Source organism: Jaculus jaculus, chromosome 1, assembly GCF_020740685.1.
Source record: "Jaculus jaculus isolate mJacJac1 chromosome 1, mJacJac1.mat.Y.cur, whole genome shotgun sequence".
In the NCBI taxonomy this organism is placed as follows: Eukaryota; Metazoa; Chordata; class Mammalia; order Rodentia; family Dipodidae; genus Jaculus; species Jaculus jaculus.
In genome coordinates, this window is record NC_059102.1 from 166,220,492 (window position 1) to 166,226,561 (window position 6,070).

The 6,070-nt window shown below is 40.7% G+C and overlaps 1 pseudogene; it reads left to right on the plus strand.

Annotated features, from left to right (window-relative positions):
- Positions 1–527: 527 nt before the first annotated feature.
- Positions 528–1,059, plus strand: LOC101601898 (annotated as a pseudogene).
- The last annotated feature ends 5,011 nt before the right edge of the window (positions 1,060–6,070 follow it).

Consider the following 6,070-nt stretch of genomic DNA (forward strand, 5'->3'; position numbering starts at 1 on the left):
CATGCCTATTCTCTCTCTCTCTCAAATAAATAAATACTTCTTAAAAAGTTGGGAGTTAGGACAAGAGAGATGTCTTAGTGGTTAAGGTGCTTGCCTGCAAAGCCAAAGGACCCAGGTTCTACTACCAAGGACCCAGGAAAGCCAGATGAACAGAGTAGTGCATGCATCTGGAGGTTGTTTGCAGTGGCTGCATGCTGTGGCATGCCCAAGCTTGCTCTCTCTCTTTCTCTCTCTCCATTCTCTTTTTCAAATTAATAAGTTATAACTATAAGATATTTTAAAAAGTTGGAAGTTACAAAATTACTTGATATGAACTATTAGTTGTTTCTAACAGCTAATAGCAAATTGTCTGAACTATGAATCAAGAAATCAATTTCACTTACAAGCTACAATAATAATAAATACCAAGGTTAACCTTAACTGAAGAAATAAAGGATTCATAAAAAAATACATTAAGCAGTTTTTTCGCAACGGGTTTGCCGTCAGGACGCAGGTGTCGTGAAAACCACTGCTAAACCGAAGCCTAAATGGGAAAGGAAAAGTCTCATATCAACCTAGTTGTCACAGGACACATAGATTCGGGCAAGTACACCACTACCGGCCATCTGATCTACAAATGCGGTGGGATCGACAAAAGAACCATTGAGAAATTTGAGAAGGAGGCTGCTGAGATGGGCAAGGGCTCCTTCAAATATGCCTGGGTCTTGGACAAACTGAAAGCAGAGTGTGAGCATGGTTTCACTATTGACATCTCCCTGTGGAAATTTGAGACCAGCAAATACTATGTGACTATAATTGATGCTCCAGGACACAGAGACTTTTATCAAGAACATGATTACCGGCACTTCTCAGGCTAACTGTGCTGTCCTGATTTTTGCTGCTGGTGTTGGTGAATTTGAAGCTGGTATATCCAAGAATGGGCAGACCCGAGAGCATGCTCTTCTGGCTTACACACTGGGTGTGAAACAACTAATTGTTGGGGTCAACAAAATGGATTCCACCGAGCAACCCTACAGCCAGAAGAGACACGAGGAAATTGTTAAGGAAGTCTCCAGTTGACATGGGTCAATAAGTGGAAGCATGGAGCTTCTGTAATAGTATTACATTGAGGCATAGAAGCCATTTTATCAGCCACATTGTTTCCTTGAGAGAGAAATCCCAGTAAGTTTTGATGACCCCTGAGATGTTGTAGAAAAATGGAATTGATTCTTTGTTTGAGTAGGGAACGAGCTTGAATCATCAAAGGAGATATAGGGTTGGAATCCAGTCTAATATGGGTCTCAACCAGGTTGGGTAATAAATTAACAACATAAAGGCTGTCAGAAAATAAGTTAAATGGCTCTTGAATAGTGTCCAAAGCTAGAATGACAGCAAATAGTTCTTTGAATTGTGTTCATCCCTCAACATCATGGGAGACTGACTTTATGGGGATAGGCTCTTTTTTATGTTTTAAGGGAGGGTAAAGACTAGGGAAGCCCCCAGGTGTCCTCCATCGGTAAACATGGTAAGAAAGTCAGGGTTAGGTTGAGACAGGAAAAGCCTGGGGGGCTTCCATTCTAACCTGGAGCAAGAACTCATCCATTTATGGGAGCCATGATGGCAATCAATTTTACCTAGAAACCCCTCGAGAGCCATAGCAACTCTGTTATTATTTCTCTGAAGCCAGGTGAAATCAGTTATCTTAAAGGGAGTGACAATAAGGTGAGGTTCTGTGCCAAACAACCGGACAGAGGTGTCTCTGCCCTTGATAATGCAATCAGCAACCTGGTTGGTTATAGAATAAACTCTGGGGATCCCACCCATTGAGAGGTGGATCTGAAAGGCCCAAGAATTCAGAAGCTCAGAAATACTATCACACGCCAAGGGGAACTTAAGCGGGCTCCCTGCATACCTCAAACTCCAGGTTTTACTCTCTGTTGGAAGCAAGTGAAGAATCCCTCTTCTCATTATATCAGAGCCCGCTCCTAATATAAAACTAGGTAAAAGGGCATGAGATAGCCCTCAAGGATGGGAAATGAGTAATGAAGTGAACCACTTATTTGGTTTATGTAAATAGCCTGCACTATAAGCCTTACACTATAAGCCTTAGTAGCTCACACCATAAGCTGTAGCAACCTGTCTCAGACCACCAAGGTCATAGGAGGCTGATACCATACTCTGCTACCCCCACCTAAGGAATTGCACAAAGGCTGACCTCCAAGGTCATAGGAGACTGGTACCACACTCTGCTACTCCCACCCAAGGACCTGTGCAAATGCTGACCACCAAGGTCATAAGAGAATGATTGGTCCACGAGGGGCATGAACAAATTAAACTAATTGGCTTAGAAACTATGGGGTGGCACAAATTGACTGGCTCGCACCCTGCGGGCTCCTGATATTAAAAAAATGAGCTGCAGGAAAAGCCAGGTGTGGGAGCTTCCCCTCACACCGTGCTCTCTGCAACTCGGGAAACGTGAGGGGAGAGCGGCAGCGAGCAGCGGAGGAGCAGACCGCGAGGTAGAAGAACGCTTGGAGCAGCGAGAGAATCAGAGCAGCTGCGGCTCCCTCCCCTCCCACACTGCGTGAGCCCAGCTCCAGCGAACAGAACAGCAGCCCGGGACCCGGCCATGCCAAGAGCGGGACCCAAGCAGGAGCAGAGTTCGGCAGCAACATCAGCGGCTCCAGCACCAATAACAGTGGCCCCAGTAGCGGCAAACCCATCAGGATTACAGCAGATTATTCAACACAAACTTTTAAAGCCAGAAGGGCTTGGAGTGATATATTCCAAGTTCTGAAAAATAACAACGGTCAACCAAGGTTACTTTATCCTGCAAAGTTATCCATTCAAATAGATGGAGAAATAAAGACATTCCTTGACAAAAGCAGGTTAAAGGAGTATTTGAAGACAAAACCAGCTCTACAGAAAATACTTGATAGAATCCTCCATGCTGAACAAAAGGAAAAGCACACATATAAGGAACCTAGAAAAAACAAGCAATACTCAAATACTAGTTAACAGAAGTGAGCGCAGGTAGAACCAGAAACACACACACACACACACAAATGGCAAACAAAAATACACACCTTTCAATAATATCTCTTAATATCAATGGCCTCAATGCCCCAACGAAAAGACATAGATTTGCAGACTGGGTTAAAAAGCAGGATCCTACAATTTGTTGTCTCCAAGAAACTCACCTTTCTACAAAGGATAGACATTATCTTAGGGTGAAAGGTTGGAAGATGGTGTTTCAAGCAAATGGGCCTAAAAAACAAGCAGGGGTTGCTATCCTAATATCGGACAGGGTAGACTTTAATCCAACGTTAGTCAAGAAAGATAAGGAAGGTCACTTTATATTGATTAAGGGCACACTCCAACAGGAGGACATTACAATCCTAAACATATATGCACCTAACATGGGGGCTCCCAAATTCATCAAACAAACACTATCAGAACTAAGGTCACAGATAACACCATACACAGTGGTGGTGGGTGACTTTAACACCCCACTCTCATCAATTGACAGGTCATCCCGGGAAAAAATAAACAGAGAGGCATCTGGACTAAATGAGGTCATAGAAGGAATGGACTTAACAGATATATACAGGACATTTCATCCAAGGGCTGCAGAATATACATTCTTTTTAGCAGCACATGGAACATTCTCTAAAATAGACCATATATTAGGACACAAAGAAAATCTTAACAAATTCAGGAAAATTGAAATAATTCCTTGCATTCTATCTGACCACAATGGAATTAAACTACAAATCAGTAGCAAGAAAGGCTATAGAGCATACACAAAATCATGGAAACTAAACAATACACTACTAAATGATGAATGGGTCAATGAAGAAATCAAAAAGGAAATCGAAAAATTTATAGAGTCAAATGATAATGAGAACACAACATACCAAAATCTCTGGGACACAATGAAGGCAGTTCTGAGAGGTAAATTTATAGCCTTGAGTGTCTATATTAAGAAATTAGAAAGGTCGCAAGTAAACGACCTAATGCTTCACCTTAAAGCCTTGGAAAAAGAAGAAGAAGGCAAACCAAAAATCAGTAGACGGGAAGAAATAATAAAGATTAAGGCAGAAATTAATGAAATAGAAACAAAAAGAACAATCCAAAGAATTAATGAAACAAAGAGTTGGTTCTTTGAAAGGATAAACAGATTGATAAACCCTTAGCAAATCTGACCAAAAGAAAGAGAGAAGAGACACAAATTAATAAAATCAGAGATGAACAAGGTAATATCACAACAGATTCCAGAGAAATTCAAAAAATCATAGGGACATACTATAAAAGCATATACTCCACAAAGTATGAAAATCTGAAAGAAATGGATGATTTCCTTGATCTATATGACCTACCTAAATTAAATCAAAATGAGATTAATCACTTAGATAGACCTATAACAAACATGGAGATCCGAACAGTTATCAATAATCTCCCTACTAAAAAAAGCCCAGGCCCGGACGGATTCACTGCTGAATTTTACCAGACTTTTAAGAAAGAGCTAACACCATTGCTTCTTAAGCTTTTCCAGGAAATAGAAAAAGAAGGAATTCTACCAAGCTCCTTCTATGAGGCCAGCATCACCCTGATACCAAAACCAGGCAAAGATAGAACAAAAAAAGAAAATTACAGACCAATCTCCCTCATGAACATAGATGCAAAAATTTTCAACAAAATATTGGCAAACAGAATACGAGAATATATCAAAAAGATCATTCACCCTGTCCAAGTAGGCTTTATCCCAGAGATGCAGGGATAGTTCAACATACGCAAATCTATAAATGTAATACATTACATAAACGGGTTGAAGGACAAAAATCACATGATCATCTCATTAGACGCAGAGAAAGCATTTGACAAAATCCAACATCCCTTCATGATAAAAGTCCTACAGAGACTGGGAATTGAAGGAACATATCTCAATATAATAAAGGCTATTTATGACAAGCCTACAGCCAACATATTACTAAATGGGGAAAAACTGGAAGCTTTTCCACTAAAATCAGGAACAAGACAAGGGTATCCACTGTCCCCACTTTTATTTAATATAGTTTTGGAAGTCTTAGCCATAGCAATAAGGCAAGAGACACACATAAAAGGGATACAAATTGGAAAGGAAGAAATCATGCTATCATTATTTGCAGATGACATGATTCTATACATAAAGGACCCTAAAGACTCTACTAGCAAGCTGTTAGAGCTGATCAAAACCTACAGCAATGTAGCAGGATACAAAATAAATACACAGAAATCAGCAGCCTTCATATATGCTAACAACAAACACACAGAGGATGAAATCAGAAAATCACTCCCATTCACAATTGCATCAAAAAAAATAAAGTACCTTGGAATGTACCTAACCAAGGAAGTAAAGAATCTATACAATGATTGTAATGGGGAGGTAATATGATGGAGAATGGAATTTCAAATGGGAAAGTGTGGGGGTGGGGAGGGAGGGAATTACCATGGGATATATTTTATAATCATGGAAAGTGTTAATAAAAATTAAAAAAATGAAAAAAAAATTAAAAAAAGAAAAAGATGTTTCCTGGAAAAAAAAAAGATTGGTCTAATGCACAGGCTTTGTTAGAATCCCTATAAAAACTGTCCCGTTCCTGCATTTGGGGCTCTGCAGTCCTCTACCCCTGTGCGGTGTACGACTGTGGGCCCCAGCGCATTTGGAATTAAATCCTCTTGCAGTTTGCATCAAGACCGCTTCTCGTGAGTGATTTGGGGTGTCGCCATATCTGGGCAGAGCGTGGGGTCCCCCTCCTGGGGTTCCTTCAGATCCATTGGATGGGCTCACCTTCCTGGGACAATAGTGTGGTGCATAATGTTTCCCCAGGGAATATGTAGAGGGAGATGGGCAAATTAGGATTGAACCTCTTTAAGGTCACAGTATTTATAGCCTGTTGTACCTTACAAAAATTTTGTTGATGACAAGGGGACAAAATTACCTGAGAGGAGACGTTAAGATCCTTTAGGAGGTCAAACAAAGGGGACAGCTCTTTAGTAGTTATGGGTATCCAAGGCCTCATCCAGTTAATTTCTTCCAAGAGCTTCTGGA